The sequence below is a fragment of the Sinohyriopsis cumingii genome, chromosome 14, assembly GCF_028554795.1.
Source record: "Sinohyriopsis cumingii isolate HCF-2022 chromosome 14, ASM2855479v2, whole genome shotgun sequence".
In the NCBI taxonomy this organism is placed as follows: Eukaryota; Metazoa; Mollusca; class Bivalvia; order Unionida; family Unionidae; genus Sinohyriopsis; species Sinohyriopsis cumingii.
This window is the reverse complement of record NC_142974.1, coordinates 72,560,967-72,580,298: the sequence shown is the minus strand read 5'-3', so window position 1 is coordinate 72,580,298 and position 19,332 is coordinate 72,560,967. Positions and strand designations below refer to the sequence as shown.

The 19,332-nt window shown below is 36.4% G+C and overlaps 1 protein-coding gene across 2 annotated transcripts in view; it reads left to right on the top strand.

Annotated features, from left to right (window-relative positions):
- The first annotated feature begins 2,711 nt into the window (after positions 1–2,711).
- The window catches only part of LOC149784133 (glutaminase liver isoform, mitochondrial-like), a 53,361-nt gene continuing 36,740 nt past the window's right edge, over positions 2,712–19,332 (top strand). The window contains exon 1 of one of the 2 annotated variants that reach the window (XM_089933212.1): positions 2,712–3,736. The gene's annotated coding sequence lies outside the window, so the exon portion shown is untranslated. The remainder of the gene's footprint in view (positions 3,737–19,332) is intronic. The other variant, XM_089933210.1, reaches the window with a different exon arrangement.

Genomic DNA, 19,332 nt, shown 5'->3' with positions numbered 1-19,332 from the left:
TAACCTTTAGCTGGCCCCCAGGGTGGTTATGTTACCTGTGTACAGTTAGCACCTTTAACTGGCTCTCAATATGGCTGTTTTACCTGTGTACAATGACCAACTTTAGTTGACCCCTATATACAGTTACTACTTTTAGCTGCTCCCTAGAGTGGTTGTTTTACAGAGGTTTGATTCTGTATCAACCTCCAGATAACTCATAATTCATTGACAACATAACATCTGAATATGGTTGTTATTTGCCTTTGGTATCATTTTAACACACAGGTTTAATATATCATGCTGGGGAAGTGGGAGCAGGGTGTCTTTTCTAGGGACATGTACATTATGGCCTTGGTGGGTATTGCATTCATGATCCTTGAATTATGAGTCCATCAATTTGCCAGCTGAGCTACTGCAGCTCTTGGAAGCCCAAGAACTCTCTAATACAGCATGAAGTACAATAATCAAACCAAACATTTTGCAGGACAATTTAACAGAATTTGTTTGTTGTAATTATTGGTGAGCACCATATAACTGGGAAGCCATTAACAAAATGGTGAATGTAGCAGGATGTCTGCTGGATAATTTTATTTTGCTTTCAGCATTTCCAAAAGAACATGAGTATGTTTTTAAAAATAATGATAAAAGAAAAACAACCTTTCATAATAATGCTCATGCATACATGTGATTCTACTGGAGGTAGGTAAAAAATACTATTTTAAAGACTGTCTACTGTACATACCATTTTATTATTGAAATCTACTGCTTTTGAAAAATTAAAATATTTAAAAAAAATTTTTTATTTACAATACACCAAACATGGTATTTTTACATGTTCTATCAAAACATTAAGGAAACCAGCCTGAACCAGTCTACTAGGGACAAGAAATGTTCCACCAGTACATTGACCAATTTGATGATGCATGGCAGAACAATAAGGTTAGAATTGTTGATGAACAGCTGCCATTGTATACACAATAAGCTGTTAAAAACTTGATTACCTTATTGTCGGAATATGGGGAGTTTAAGACCAAAAACAGGATGTTTTATGTAGGTGTTATAAGCAATAAAGGAAATGTAGGTGGTTATAATGTCTTTGATGGAAATCAGCCAACCATTGTCAGAAGGGTGATAAGATGGAGAGACCGACCATAATAAATTATCTCGGCAGACACACTAGAGTAAGCATTTCCATTTTTTTGTCATGTTTAATTATTATTGTATTTTTCAAAATGTTTTAAGAGGAATGTTAAAGGGCAGCTCTTGCTTATTTTGTTCAGTTCATAACAAAATGCAGAAACATTGTACTTTATCCCAATGCGAAGAAAAGACTGGCTAAGTACAAAAATGGTAGGATATCGTAGATTAAGTGTGCACAGGCCCTGATTGTGCCTTGTGTTTTCAAAGGTATGCATTTTTGCATTTCATGCTGATAAATTAATTTCAGTCCTTATTTAAAATACATCAGTTAACAGTATCTTCCAAGATAATTAATTTCAAAGACTAATTTAATTATTCATAAAAGCATAATTACATTATGTGTTTCTTTAAAAAATGTTTATTTAAAGTTGAAATCAATCTTTATTGTTTTTTTAATTGTTTTATTGCCAGTGGAGAAGCTTCTTGCAAACAGATTTTTGGATCTGAGCTGTGAAGAGAAAGAATCCCATGAGGATGAGACTGACACTATACAGACTTGTATTAATTAATTAATTTGCCCTTGAGGATGAGACTTGGGAATTCATCAGTAAGTCCATGTCGGGAACTTCCTCTTAGGGGTGAACATAACTTAGAGGACTGTTGGAGAGCAGTCTGCAACTTTACAAGTCCAGTAACAGGAAACTGAAGCTAGAACTGACTGAACATAGTTGGCCTGTTATTACAACATGTCCTGTTATTACAACATGTCCTGTTATTACATGTCCTGTTATTACATGTCCTGTTATTACATGTCCTGTTATTATAATATGTCCTGTTATTACATGTCCTGTTATTACAACATGTCCTGTTATTACAACATTCTAATGCTGATACAATGAGATTTTATCCATTCTTTACAAAGTGATTCAAGGGGAAACTGGACCAGAGTACTATTGAGAGCTTCAGTGAATGTCATCAGCGGTTGCCAGACAGTGATTTTATGAAGAAAACTAAAAATGTTCTCATGTATTATTTAAAAATCTTTGCAGTGAACTTTAAAATAAACAGCTCTTTCTTTTTCATTAACTGACAATATACGGACTTGTATTAATTAATTAATTGGCCATCAGAATCTACAATCAAAATTTATGTCTAAAAATAGCTGTTTTTATTAAACTATACATATGGCAAAAAAATACACTTATTTTGATTTCAGTCCCCTTGAGTGTAAAACGTATGCTGATAAAATGGTTTTAGAAGCCAGTCTAGTGATCAAAATTTGTAAATCTACTGGTTTGAGATCCTGGTTCTGTCACATGTATGCAGCTGGTAGAATTGATTATTGCACATAATGGACATCATCATTAGATTGAGCCAACATGTAATTGCAGGCTTTTTTTTGTTTTTATTGCAGAGAGCATGTAGAGCAGTCATGCACATCAAATTAGTAAAACTGTGTTATAAATCAAAACCATTAACCAGAAATGCTAATTAATAATTATGTTTGGCTATAAATTTGTCTGTATATTTTAATCAATGAAGGTAATTACCACACAAGGTTCAGAAGTTCTTGTAGTTATATAGTCTTAGATTTTTTCAATGGCAGATTTCCCATTTATATCTGCAGAAAGGTCTTGTTTTAATTATTTGCTGTAACAAAAAATAACTTTCTGTTTAAGAGCATGCTCTCTCTCAACATTAGTTTTGTAAATGGAGGGAGACAGATTCTAACTATCATGGTCATGATTTGAACCTGGTTTATATCTCACAGTCGGGAACACATACCACTAGACAAAAAAGTCGGGCTAGTTTGGTTGGTTAGTAAGTGGTCTTGTATACCTAACCCACTTGTTGTTGTTGTTGTAGGGTTAACACCATTTTTCAGCACACGATAGGCTATACATGGCGGCCAGTATTAATGGTGGAGGAAGAACCCGGGAAAACCCCGGAAAGAACCACTGACCCACGAGAAGCTACTGGCAAGCTTTCTCACATACCCACATTGGCTGAATCTGAGACTCGAACCCATGCAGACAGAGGTGAGATGGCAGTGATCCGTAACGGTGAGCGCTTTAGACCACTCGGCCACTTGGGGCCCCCGTATACCTAAACCACTATAGTTTACATAAATCATCGCCTCTTTCTTTAACACTTTCAACACTGCAGACCAGTGAAGCAGTACAAGAACAATAACTCCTGCTGAACACTGCACATGAAGTGAGAGACTGATCCAAATCTGCACAAAGGTGTGTGGACTGATGTCATGGTTTGTGAAACAAAAACGTTTTGTGGCCTTTAGATGTTGATGGAAGTTATGAAATTTGAGAGAGAAGAACTAAATTGGTCTAAATTTGAGAAGTTCTGGCTTGTTGGATGCAGTTTTGGAGAGATTATGTCACATGATAGGTTATTATACAATGAAACACTGCCTTCGTTTGAGTGTTGATACAGGTGAAAATGTTTGTCTACCTGGGGAAACTCTTGTGAACAGAAAAATCTAGGTTTGGCATCAGGAGTAGTTGTCGAACTAACAGGACTATTGCAAATGAAAGGCCATGTCATCCAGCTACATTGACAAATTTTACACAAGTCCTCATTAGCAGATTATCTTTATCAAGTAAGTACCTACATTTGTAGTGCATTTCACACAAATTGAAAAGGGAGCCCAAAGAATTTCCCTTGTATACTCGCTTATTGGACAAGTCCAACTGCCAGATGCACAGATCCAGGTCTGCTGTCGCATAATGCATGGGCTGATTTGGTTCTGTGCGGTTTGCTGGGAGCAGTCTGTAGAACAAACAAAATAGACCCTAATCTACAGGCACGATATGACACAGCAGATCAGGATCTGTTTTTGAAAATTTTGACTTGACCTAACAGTGATATATGTGTGGTATTATGATCAAATTCAACATCTAGTCAACGAATCATGAGACTGACTCGTGTTTGACCCTTTGCTTGCACTGTATTGGAAGGACAGCAGAATTGTTCACTTCCTGTAATCTTTCCATGCACCTGTTGAACCTGACCAGACCACAACACAGAGAAACAAAGATGTGATTGAGAATGAAATTTCAATGACATCTACTGTGCTTGTCTATGTTCAGTATGTAGGAGGGGTAGATAGGGTTGATTAAAAAAACACATTGGCAAATTGGCTTGGATTGTGATGCCTTGCCATGTGTACTTGCTTTCCTGATTATAACTACACAAAGTGTACTTCTGGTAATGCATGTACTAACCAAAGAACTTAGAACAGTCTTAGATGTTTGTTTAATTAGTCAGGTGCAAACAAATGTCAGAGTCTGTTTTCATTCATATATGCCATAAAAAAGAACACAAAGCCTTGTAATGTTCCGGTTTTAAGCACCTCTTTAAATATTTTTTTACACATGTAGACATCTTCGCTAGCCAAGGCTCTGATGACCCTATCTACACCTTGGCATATCAAGCAGATATTTCTGAGCTTTGGTCTGTGAATTTCATTGGATGCAGTGGCAAACCACCGCATCCAATCAAACTTAAGTTGTTCAGATTTGAATACTGTTCCTATGTGATCGAGACAAGGGGAGCACACAACTCGAATGGACTGATAAATAAGCACTTTTCCAATTCCTGGTCTATGTTTGCACAAAAACCTTTCACTCAAATAGACATGTAATCAGTTCCCTCTGGTAGATAGTCATACTTTAGATGTTAAACTTACAAAGTATCCATTTTAGGTCAATTGCCACCACCATTTTTGGCTGATGTACAAAGCAACATGATACTAAAGGAGGAAACACATGAAATCCAATAGATGTTGCTAGGACAAAGGACTGATATAGCTGTTCGATCTGCCAAGGTGTAGATAGGGTTATCAGAACCTTGGCTAGTGAATATTACATGTAGTTTGCTATGAAATGTGTACAAGATTGCAGTTATTTAAGCCATGATTTCTGAGAACATCACAATAGACTGAAAATAGATCATATATTACTCGATAAATGCTTTATTAATGGTCTAGAGAGAATACAGTGAAATGTACCTTGAATGTACCTTATGGTTTACCTGTATAATCACCTGTATAGTTTACTTGTATAATCACCTTTGTGAGACTAATTTTGTATATTAGCACATTTGCAGAGACATGAATGTGTCTTTTTCCCAAATATATACTGTATATATATATATACAGTATTACTAGCATAATAAATGACCAATTGAAAATGTGTTGCCTGCGTTTATTAAACATCTTGAAAGTTGCAGAGTATTGAATACTAGGCTTTCCTTTGTTCTTACTTTGTATTGAGTGGTACTCTTTTCCTTTGTTGTTACTTTGTATTGAATGGTACACTTTTCCTTGTTCTTACTTTGTATTGAATGGTACTCTTTTCCTTGTTCTTACTTTGTATGGAATGGTACTCTTTTCCTTTGTTCTTACTTTGTAATGAATGCTACTCTTTTCCTTCTTCTTACTTTGTATTGAATGGTACTCTTTTCCTTTGTTCTTACTTTGTATTGAATGGTACTCTTTCCTTTGTTGCTACTTTGTTTTGAACGGTGCACTTTACCTTGATGCTACTTCGTTTTGGATGGTGCACTTTACCTTGATGCTACTTTGTTTTGAACAGTGCACTTTACCTTGATGCTACTTTTCTTTTGAACGGTGCACTTTACCTTGATGTTACTTTGTACTGAACGGTACTCTTTCCTGTGTTGTTACTTTGTATTGATTGGTATTCTTTCCCTTGTAGATTTATAGGATTGAAAGAGGTAACAGTTCACTCCATCCATCCCCACTCTGAGACTTTGTTTTGGCTGATAATGTATTTAATACATGTATTTAGTTTGGTCAGTAAATTGTGTAATTGTTTTCACAGAATTGGAGTCATTTATATCATCAAAACAACATCAAAATGATGTTATTCTAATGGTTGCCAGAGACTTGCCATAGCAGTAATAGATTTTTCATAAAACAGAAGATTTAAAATTATTGCATTTTTTTTTTTATGAAAATGAATCTGAAAATTTTATCACTGTATGAAACTTGGGAAATTGTTATGTCCAGCAAAGTAGAGGTCTTTCTTAGGAATTTACTCAAGTTCTCTGGCCCCTGCTGGCCGAGTGGTCTAAAACACTTACCTTTATTACCCTTACAGACTACTACCATTTCTGCATGGGTTTGATTATCGGGTTTAACCCATATGGGTATGTGAGAAAGTTTGCTGGTGGTTTCCTGTGGGTTGGTTGGGCTTTTCACAGGTTCTTCACACACCATTTATACTTGCTGCCATGTATAGCCTATCATGTTCTGAAAATGGTGTTAAAGCCCAAAAAAAACAACTTGAGTTCTGTTGCAATATTACCAAACGGCTGGGAGAACAAATCCATGCTGAATTTACTTGTACTTAGTCAATGAAAACTTGCCTTACTAATCATGATATGTATGTGGTCTACCTGACAGTACAATCTACTCAGTACAGTTTGTGTGTATTTTCTTAATGGATGTGGAACACGGGGGGAATATCAGCCTCAACTCACAAATGACAGTGAAAAAATATGCTGATTTCAATATCAGGTTCTTCCCCCCCCCCATGTGAAAAGTATCATTTACTGTATAAACATTGCGTAAACATATGCCCTGATACAGTGGTCTCCTACCATAAAGAATTCCATAGTACTGCTGACCCTCTGTAATAATGCTGTAAGGTCATGGACGTGGATCACGTTGTTTGAATTTTGTTTAAAGTCCCAATGCCACCATTTATCATAAATTTCACCATTCTTCTGATCTAAATAAAGTTTGGATGGAAGGGAATGATTTGCTAAAAAAGCTATTTGACATAAACCATTCTTTGAAACAATCAAGATGTTTGGTTTAAATGACATTCAGATATTCAGTTTAGAATTAAGAGGTGCCACTCCCTAATTAAGTCAATGAAGTTGTTCATAATTCCAATCTTTTTATGGAGTGCTGTGAAAGTGGTAATGTGACACATTCAAAAAAATCTGTTAGTGACTGATCTAATAACAAGATTTGCATGTGTCACACAAATTGATTTGAGAAGGAATGAAGAGAGGCAGGCCCACTTTTTAAAAAGTGATTCTTAGAAGAAAAAGCACGCATTAGATAAAAACAGGACTTGATTGAATATTAGTGATCAACTGGGGCACTGGAAACGTTGACACATTGGTACAGTGAACCTCAATATTAATACCCTCATATTGCTTTCCCTGTTATAGTGTGTGTGTGCGACTTGTATTTTTGAATTAGCTTTAACAATTTTTCAGTCATATCTCTATAGTGTCTGCAGTGTGGCAGTTTATAGTGATGTCTAGCACTGGGGCATCATGCGGCAGACATGTAGCATGATGTCCCATGCAGTCACATTATCCTGACAGCAGGCCGACCAGTCTTAACACTAACCTCTTAATGCTGAGTGCCAAGCGAGGCAGCTGTTAGTACCATTTTTATAAGTCTTTGGCATATTTAGATTCACCTCCCCACATTTTCTTACAAGGGTGTTTTCCCTTCATTCAAACTGTGTGCCATAGGCACCTTTCCGTATCAGAGATTGGTTGCCCGAGTTCTCCAGGTTAGACCAGCTGTTGTCCAGCAACCAAATCTTTTACACCTGCCTTGGCAATTATATTGGTCAAACGACCATTATATGAGCATTATGTAACAGCATTTCAGGTCAGTTTTGTTTCCAGTTGGACTGGACTTTTAAGTGAGTGTATAAGGTAGGACTGAAGTGACAATGAAAAGATGGTATCATTTCCAGCTTCATAGTAAGTATTGATTTTACATTTGCAGATTTAATCAAATATTTTGTGCAGTGCTTCAGATACGGGGTGCACAGATTCTCTGGACAAGGGTTTTGGGTCCAGTCTGTTCTACATCTGTGTGGATTGAAGTGGATCACTGGGCAAGGGTTTTGGGTCCAGTCTGTTCTACATCAATGTTGATTGAAGTGGATTGCTGGGCAAGGGTTTTGGGTCCACTCTGTTCTATATCAGTGTGGATCAAAGTGGATCACTGGGCAAGCGTTTGGAGTCCACTCTGTTCTACATCAGTGTGGATTGAAGTGGATCACTAGACAAGGGTTTTGGGTCCACTCTGTTCTACATCTGTGTGGATTGAAGTGGATCACTGAGCAATGGATCACTGGGCAAGGGTTTGGGTCCAGTCTGTTCTACATCAGTGTGGACTGAAGTGGATCACTCGGCAAGAGTTTTGGGTCCAGTCTGTTCTACATCAGTGTGGATTGAAGTGGATCACTGGGCAATTTTGTTGTTGTTGTAGGGTTTAACGCCATTTTTCAGCACACGATAGGCTATACATGGCGGCCAGTATTAATGGTGGAGGAAGAACCCGGGAAAACTACAGAAAGAACCACTGACCCATGAGAATCTACTGGCAAGCTTACTCAGATACCCACATTAGCCGAATCCGAGACTCGAACCCATGCAGACAGAGGTGAGATGGCAGTGATCTGTAACGGAGAGCGCTTTAGACCACTCGGCCACTTGGGGCCCCCTAGATCACTGGGCAAGGGTTTGGAGTCCACTCTGTTCTATATCACTATATCAGTGTGGATTGAAGTGGATCACTAGGCAAGGGTTTTGGGTCCACTCTGTTCTACATCTGTATGGATTGAAGTGGATCACTGAGCAATGGTTTGGGATCCACTCTGTTCTACATCAGTGTGGATTGAAGTGGATCACAGAGCAATGGTTTGGGATCCACTGTTCTATATCAGTGTGGATCAAAGTGGATCATTGGGCAAGGGTTTGGGATCCACTGTTCTATATCAGTGGATTGAAGTGGATCACTGGGCAGTGGTTTGGGATCCACTCTGTTCTACATCAATGTGGATTGAAGTGGAGCACTGAGCAATGGTTTGGGATCCACTCTGTTCTACATCAGTGTGGATTGAAGTGGATCACTAGGCAAGGGTTTGGGGTCCACACTGTTCTACATCAGTGTGGACTGAAGTGGATCACTGGGCAAGGGTTTGGGGTCCACTCTGTTCTACATCAGTGTCAATTGAAGTGGATCACAGGGCAAGGGTTTGGGATCCACATCAATGTGGAATGTAGTGGGTAAATGACACTGGGCTAGTAAAGATAGAAATAAAATCACACTCTTATCCTTTCAGGACAAATCTGAATATTATAAACTTTCAGAGACATAATATCTTGCATGAAATATTCCACTGTTTTCTTCTTTGTTCTTGTCACACCTCTGTCTGCATAGGTTTGAGTCTCAAGCTTGGCCAAGATGGGTATTTGAGAGAGATGGCCCTTACCTCTCAGTGGGTTTTCTCTATATATTGTCTTACATGTATAGCCGATCTTATGCTGAAAAATGTCATTAAACCCAGAACAACAACAACAGATTAAATTGCAAACATTTTACAAAGATGTACATATATGTACATTATACATGTTTGAAGTTAAATACTTAAATCACCATAACCAAAAAATAATTTATTCTTTTCATTTAAAAATATTTTGTACTTGTATAGGACATTGTATTCCTCTTTTATGCACTCAGACATTTGCCCTCTACTTGGAATTTGAATCCAAGAGCATAAAACCCAATCTGCTGGTATGATATCATACATACTCACTTTTTAGACGAGTCTAACTGCAAACTGCACAGACCATGATCTGCCATCACATAATGTGCTGGCACATCTGGGTCTATGCCATTTGTTAGGAGTAATCTGGAGAACAAACAAATAGACCCTGATCTGCAATCACATTATGCTACAGCATATCAGGATCTTTGTTCTTTGCAGTTTGAATCATCTCATAAGCTAGTATATACGGTATGTGAAAGCATTTTTAGGTCTACACAATCTGCAGTTGAATTTGCATTGATAAATACAAAAGATAAATGAGCAAGACCTTGTGTTTCAACTGGTCATCTTAATTATTATAACTTAACATGAAGACATTTATTAATTCCAGAGACTGACATAATACATTCATCAAGACTGCTTGGAGTTACTATGTACTGTACAGTATCTACTCACTTTTAATGCCTGTCATACCACCAAAGACATAGACCCTGATCTGCCATTGCATGAATTGGTGGAAGATCCTTGTATTTGTTACTGCTTCATCTGATTACCCCAACAAATTGCATAGACCCTGCCCTGTTTTTGCATTATGCATTGGCAGATCTGGCTTTGCAGTTTGCAGTTGGATTCAACTTTTACGAAAGTATATAAGGTATATTGAATTTCTCCAGTGTGACCTTTTACAGGTACACAAAATATGTTATTTTTATAGGACCCAGTTTTAGATGATAATGCTGAAGTATTGAAATCCATTCAGCATAATATCAGCGACTGTTGTATCATTCAAAGTCATCTCATGTTTCACTCTGATGCAATATTTTTGAAACACAAAGCTTTTTACAATTTTTCTAATTAGTCTAGACTTCACATAGTACAGATTGCAGTAGTTATAATACTTATTTACCAACTCACCACAAAATGCCGACAGTGTAATTCAATATCTCATTAGAATTACTTATAATTGGGCTAATTAAGTGGGTAATATTCAATAATATATTTTATTGTATGGTGTATTATGGACAGTTTTTAACCAACTGGTAAGTGCCAACATGCTGATAAGGAGAAATGTCTGCATTGTTAAATTGGTGGCATATAAGACTTTTAAAAATATTTATTCTTTATGCAACATTGGTACTTGATGGTGCACACTTTTTGTTTACACATTGAATTTCAGTGTGTTTGCGATTTAATTACAGACTGTACAAATTGCGAAAATAAAATAATGTGGAAATTATCTGTACAAATTATGGTGAGCCTGTACAAAAATATAATAATTACATACCTTTTGCATTGTTCAGCCTTTGTGAAATTGCTTTTTTTCAAGAATTTGATTGATGCAATATCTTAGCTAATTTGAAAATTGTATCCTTTGTCAAAGTGTTATCTCTTAACTTTACCTGCAAGAAAAGTTTACAACAAATAATTTAGCAGAAAGGGTTTTCTTTTGGACTAAGGTTAAAGAAGACATTCTTGAATAATAACATGGTCTTACCATTTTAGCTCTACTGGTCAATGACTAGAAGAACTTATTCGATGGTCCAGCGTTCTGTAGCCCAGCATTCTTCAACAGTTGCTTGTTACTGGTTCTTCTGTACTACTTGGAAGAAAGCTGGCGAAACTTTGTGCAAGTTGGACATATTTGAAAATGGTGCCACGTAGAAATTCATATGGCCAATGTGGCAACCACCTTGAAAATCTTTTTTATTGCTATTCCACATGAACATGAGGTCAGGGCAATTCAGGGTTTTTGCTTTAAGACCAATTAACGATATGTAAATGGTCCTAAGACAAAATGTTAATGATCTGACAGCATTTCTACGATTGCAGCCATTTTGAAATTCTTGTTGCTGCTGGTTTTGTTGACATCGTTTTGCATAAAAATTATCTGTAAATAAAAATGATGCTAATATGAGGTCAAACATGGTCTCCATGGCAACCATCATGAAAACTTTGTCATCACTACACCTCATGAAAGGAAGGTCATAAACACGTGGGGTTTTCACTAAAATATCATGTATTATCATGCAGTTCATGATGAAAATGGTGTTTATCAGATATCCAACATGACCATTGTGGTGGTCAGCATGAAAATAACTGATACATCCTCTGAACTGATCGTCAAATCAACATTTGGTTTTCAGTAAAACAAAAACTAGTCCTAAATGAAAATGGTGCCAATCTGACCTCCAGCATTAGTGGCTGCCGACTGAGCCATCATGAACTCTTAGTTTGGTTATTTATTTTGAAGATGATTGTCTTATCATCATTGGGTTTTCACAAAAGCACATCATAATTATATGTAATTGGCCCGATTTGAAAACTTACCTAATACATGTAACTTGATGACAGTTGAGGCTGTTCTGAAAATCTTGTTGTTGCTACTCTATCGGCACAGCTGTTTATATTGAGTTAGGATTTCCACTGATACATGTGTTACGTATTGTATCCAAAATGAACTTGGTGCTGTCATCTGACCTCACAAAATGGATGTCATGGTGTCCATCTTTAAAATCTAGTTATTACTTCTATTCAATAGACAGTCACAATGGTTCAGTGCTTTGGACATTGGACTTGTGAAAAAAGGTTTGGGAAAAATTCCCACCATTGGATCAGACATTGAACTCATAACCAGAAAGGTATGGTTATTTTCCCACCATTAGATTGATGACCATAGTGTGTCCTTAGGCAATGCAGTCTGCTCACCTTGCCACAATATAATCTCAAGCTGCTTGACTGTGCATATGAACACAGTGGTTTGTTAATAAAAATGGATTTTGACCAGACTTTGTATGTGCATGTAGTTATTTTTAAAAAAAAAACAAATTGATAATTAGAAATTTGACATTCATTTCAATGACCTTGACAGATTCATTGTGAGCCTGATTAAAAAGATAAATATTAATAGATTTTTTTCAAACTTGGTTGTGGATATATCTGAAGAATTTTGTTGTTTGACCAAATATATTGGAAGCATGTGAGTATATCTTGACAAGTTCCTTGATTTCCTATCCATGGCATCAGCTTAATTCAAGGTCAGAGGTCATCACAATGGTTTTCATACTGCACTTATAAATTTGTTAAACATGCAATAAAATATTTGTGTTACTGAATTTACTGTGAATAAGATTGTTTCAATACATGGCACTGTACAAAATTCTTTGTCAAGGACATTGACCCATGACCTTGAAATCATGACAACTGAACCTATTATAGGCATTAATGAAACAAGGAGGGAAGAAGTTGAATTCCATTCTAATTCTCTTTGATCAGCAGAGTATTAGACCCTTTATTTCATGAGCACTTTGGTTTCTGAACATAGGAAATAAACGTTTTACCATCTGTCCTCACAAAATTGAATTGGGGGCCCTGAGTGGCCGAGTGGTCTAAAGCGCTCTCCGTTGCGGATCACTGCCATCTAACCTCTGTCTATGTATGTGAGAAAGCTTGCCAGTACCTTCTCATTGGTCAGTGGTTCTTTCCTTGGTTTTTCCGGGTTCTTCCTCCACCATTAATACTGGCCACCATGTATAGCCTATCGTGTGCTGAATAATTAAATAAAATTTTTACAACATGAGAACTTCATGTAGCATGCCTCTTCTAAAAACATCTTCAAATTTCTTACATCAAATTTTTTAAAACCTTTTACAACTTTAAAATTCATTTTAGTTTTTATCAAAGCTTTATGACTTACTAAAAGTATGTCGCCTACAGCTGACTTTTTCCCTACGATTCAATTAATTGTTTTATAAAAGTCTGTTTGAATCCACTGAATAATAATAATAATAAGAATAATACAGTGTAATATGAATCACTAAAAATAACTTGAAATAGCCCTCACCCCAAGTGGTGACCCATGGGTCATAATTTCAACTCTCTCTCTCTCTCTGTGTATCTCTCTCACACACACACACACACACACACACACACTTTGGTCAGAAAGTGTTGAAAAATGTCATGGTAGTTGATTTTCCTTTCAACTTGTACCTTTGACCCCTTGCAATGATTAATGGGTCAGAAGCAAATAGAGCCACACCCCATCCCCAGCTCTTTCAGGTGGTCACCATCAGGGCAACATAACCACAATTTTTTTTAACTCCACCCAATTCTGAAGACAAACTATCTGACTAACCAATGGGTGGCCAGATAGGTATCTGTTTCAGAAGATTTTGAAAAATACATGGTGATTGCAGGAAATACTGCAAAGAAATGAAAGTAAGTGTGTCTAACAATGATGAGGATACCTCCGTCAAATGTATGCAGTGTCACAGAAATGAAAGTAAGTGTGTCTAACAATGATGAGGATAACTCCATCAAATGTATGCAGTGTCACAGAAATGAAAGTCTGTCTCACAATGATGAGGATATCTCCATCAAATATATGCAGTGTCACAGAAATGAAAGTGTGTCTCACAATGATGAGGATATCTCTATCAAATGTATGCAATGTCACAGAAATCAAAATAAGTGTGTCTCATAATGATGAGGATATCTCCATCAAATGTATGCAATGTCACAAACATGAAAGTAAGTGTATCTCACAATGATGAGGATATCTCAGTCAAATGTATGCAATGTCACAGAAATTAAAGTGAGTGTGTCTCACAATGATGAGGATATCTCCATCAAATGTATGCAGTGTCACAGAAATTAAAGTAAGAGTGTCTCACAATGATGAGGATATCTCAATCAAATGTATGCAATGTCACAGAAATGAAAGTAAGTGTTTCACAATGATGAGGATATCTCCATCAAATGTATCCAATGTCATAGAAATGAAAGTAAATGTATCTCACAAGGATGAGGATATCTGAATCAAATGTATGCAATGTCACAGAAATGAAAGTAAGTGCGTCTCACAATGATGAGGATATCTCCATCAAATGTATGCAGTGTCACAAAAATTAAAGTAAGAGTGTCTCACAATGATGAGGATATCTCAATCAAATGTATGCAATGTCACAGAAATGAAAGTGTGTCTAACAATGATGAGGATATCTCCATCAAATGTACGCAATGTCACAGAAATGAAAGTAAGTGTGTCTCATAATGATGAGGATATCTCCATCAAATGTATGCAATGTCACAAACATGAAAGTAAGTGTATCTCACAATGATGAGGATATCTCAATCAAATGTATGCAATGTCACAGAAATGAAAGTGAATGTGTCTCACAATGATGAGGATATCTCCATCAAATGTATGCAGTGTCACAGAAATGAAAGTCTGTCTCACAATGATGAGGATATCTCCATCAAATGTATGCAGTGTCACAGAAATGAAAGTGTGTCTCATAATGATGAGGATATCTCCATCAAATGTATGCAATGTCACAAACATGAAAGTAAGTGTATCTCACAATGATGAGGATATCTCAATCAAATGTATGCAATGTCACAGAAATGAAAGTGAGTGTGTCTCACAATGATGAGGATATCTCCATCAAATGTATGCAGTGTTACAGAAATTAAAGTAAGAGTGTCTCACAATGATGAGGATATCTCAATCAAATGTATGCAATGTCACAGAAATGAAAGTGTCTAACAATGATGAGGATATCTCCATCAAATGTATGCAATGTCACAGAAATGAAAGTAAGTGTTTCACAATGATGAGGATATCTCCATCAAATGTATCCAATGTCACAGAAATGAAAGTAAATGTATCTCACAAGGATGAGGATATCTGAATCAAATGTATGCAATGTCACAGAAATGAAAGTAAGTGCGTCTCACAATGATGAGGATATCTCCATCAAATGTATGCAATGTCACAGAAATGAAAGTGTGTCTAACAATGATGAGGATATCTCCATCAAATGTATGCAATGTCACAAACATGAAAGTAAGTGTATCTCACAATGATGAGGATATCTCAATCAAATGTATGCAATGTCACAGAAATGAAAGTAAGTGTGTCTCATAATGATGAGGATATCTCCATCAAATGTATGCAATGTCACAAACATGAAAGTAAGTGTATCTCACAATGATGAGGATATCTCAATCAAATGTATGCAATGTCACAGAAATGAAAGTGAGTGTGTCTCACAATGATGAGGATATCTCCATCAAATGTATGCAGTGTCACAGAAATTAAAGTAAGAGTGTCTCACAATGATGAGGATATCTCAATCAAATGTATGCAATGTCACAGAAATGAAAGTGTCTAACAATGATGAGGATATCTCCATCAAATGTATGCAATGTCACAGAAATGAAAGTAAGTGTCTCACAATGATGAGGATATCTCCATCAAATGTATGCAATGTCACAAAAATGAAAATGTGTCTAACAATGAAGAGGATAACTCCATCAAATGTATGGAGTATCACAGAAATGAAAGTGTGTCTAACAATGATGAGGATATCTCCATCAAATGTATGCAATGTCACAGAAATGAAAGTTTGTCCAACAATGATGAGGACGTCTCCATCAAATGTATGCAGTGTCACAAAAATGAAAATGTGTCTAACAATGATGAGGATATCTCCATCAAATGTATGCAGTGTCACAGAAATGAAAGTGTGTCTAACAATGATGAGGATATCTCCATCAAATGTATGCAGTGTCACAGAAATTAAAGTAAGAGTGTCTCACAATGATGAGGATATCTCAATCAAATGTATGCAATGTCACAGAAATGAAAGTAAGTGTTTCACAATGATGAGGATATCTCCATCAAATGTATCCAATGTCATAGAAATGAAAGTAAATGTATCTCACAAGGATGAGGATATCTGAATCAAATGTATGCAATGTCACAGAAATGAAAGTAAGTGCGTCTCACAATGATGAGGATATCTCCATCAAATGTATGCAGTGTCACAAAAATTAAAGTAAGAGTGTCTCACAATGATGAGGATATCTCAATCAAATGTATGCAATGTCACAGAAATGAAAGTGTGTCTAACAATGATGAGGATATCTCCATCAAATGTACGCAATGTCACAGAAATGAAAGTAAGTGTGTCTCATAATGATGAGGATATCTCCATCAAATGTATGCAATGTCACAAACATGAAAGTAAGTGTATCTCACAATGATGAGGATATCTCAATCAAATGTATGCAATGTCACAGAAATGAAAGTGAATGTGTCTCACAATGATGAGGATATCTCCATCAAATGTATGCAGTGTCACAGAAATGAAAGTCTGTCTCACAATGATGAGGATATCTCCATCAAATGTATGCAGTGTCACAGAAATGAAAGTGTGTCTCATAATGATGAGGATATCTCCATCAAATGTATGCAATGTCACAAACATGAAAGTAAGTGTATCTCACAATGATGAGGATATCTCAATCAAATGTATGCAATGTCACAGAAATGAAAGTGAGTGTGTCTCACAATGATGAGGATATCTCCATCAAATGTATGCAGTGTCACAGAAATTAAAGTAAGAGTGTCTCACAATGATGAGGATATCTCAATCAAATGTATGCAATGTCACAGAAATGAAAGTGTCTAACAATGATGAGGATATCTCCATCAAATGTATGCAATGTCACAGAAATGAAAGTAAGTGTTTCACAATGATGAGGATATCTCCATCAAATGTATCCAATGTCACAGAAATGAAAGTAAATGTATCTCACAAGGATGAGGATATCTGAATCAAATGTATGCAATGTCACAGAAATGAAAGTAAGTGCGTCTCACAATGATGAGGATATCTCCATCAAATGTATGCAATGTCACAGAAATGAAAGTGTGTCTAACAATGATGAGGATATCTCCATCAAATGTATGCAATGTCACAAACATGAAAGTAAGTGTATCTCACAATGATGAGGATATCTCAATCAAATGTATGCAATTTCACAGAAATGAAAGTGAATGTGTCTCACAATGATGAGGATATCTCCATCAAATGTATGCAGTGTCACAGAAATGAAAGTCTGTCTCACAATGATGAGGATATCTCCATCAAATGTATGCAGTGTCACAGAAATGAAAGTGTGTCTCATAATGATGAGGATATCTCCATCAAATGTATGCAATGTCACAAACACGAAAGTAAGTGTATCTCACAATGATGAGGATATCTCAATCAAATGTATGCAATGTCACAGAAATGAAAGTGAGTGTGTCTCACAATGATGAGGATATCTCCATCAAATGTATGCAGTGTCACAGAAATTAAAGTAAGAGTGTCTCACAATGATGAGGATATCTCAATCAAATGTATGCAATGTCACAGAAATGAAAGTGTCTAACAATGATGAGGATATCTCCATCAAATGTATGCAATGTCACAGAAATGAAAGTAAGTGTCTCACAATGATGAGGATATCTCCATCAAATGTATGCAATGTCACAAAAATGAAAATGTGTCTAACAATGAAGAGGATAACTCCATCAAATGTATGCAGTGTCACAGAAATGAAAGTGTGTCTAACAATGATGAGGATATCTCCATCAAATGTATGCAATGTCACAGAAATGAAAGTTTGTCCAACAATGATGAGGATGTCTCCATCAAATGTATGCAGTGTCACAAAAATGAAAATGTGTCTAACAATGATGAGGATATCTCCATCAAATGTATGCAGTGTCACAGAAATGAAAGTGTGTCTAACAATGATGAGGATATCTCCATCAAATGTATGCAGTGTCACAGAAATGAAAGTGTGTCTAACAATGATGAGGATATCTCCATCAAATGTATGCAGTGTCACAGAAACGTACAATTTTTTTAAGCTCAATCAGGACCGTGTTATAGTAAAACTGATACAATGCACTTGTACATACTCACTTATAACCAAGTCCAACTGCAAACTGCACATACCCAGATCTGCCATCACATAATGCACTCACAGACCTTGGCCCATCAGTTAGGAGAAATGAGTAGAACAAATAAAATGGACCCTGATCTGCCACTGCATTAAGCAACAACAAATTGAGGTATATGGTGTTTACAGATGGACTCAATTTTGTTGTTGTAGGGTTTAACGCCATTTTTCAGCACACAACAGGCTATACATGACGGCCAGTATTAATGGTGGAGGAAGAACCTGGGAAAACCCTGGAAAGAACCACCGACCCACAAGAAGATACTGGCAAGCTTTTTCACATACCCATATTGGCTGAATTCGAGACTCGAACCCACACAGACAGGTGAGATGGCAGTGATCCGTAATGGAGAGCGCTTTAGACCACTCGGCTACTCAGGGCCCCCTTTAGACAAGTGCAGATCATTGATTTGACCAAACTTAGGATATGGGTATACCTTGACATTAATGCCTAAGACAAGTTCAGTTATCATGATTTCAAGGTCAAGGTCAATGGCCTTTACAAAGAATTTTGTACTGTACTTACAGGTACCTTGGTTTCTTGTGAAATTGTAAACTTTGACATGTAAGAAAATATGGAGGGGGGATTTTCAATATTCAAATTTCTAAAATAAATATCAGATATTGTTTCAATACTTAGAAAATAAAAAGAATAAAAGGACAGATTCTTGTGATTTATTTTTGAGCCAGTGGAGCATCAGTTCTATCATTGGGCTCTTGTTTTGTATTATATGGACATATCACCGTAATCAAAATATTACTTCTGACTTATAAAAGGGGCACCTGATAATGAAGGAATACAGAATAAAAATACATAAGATTATTTGTCAGGTTCTAATTACAT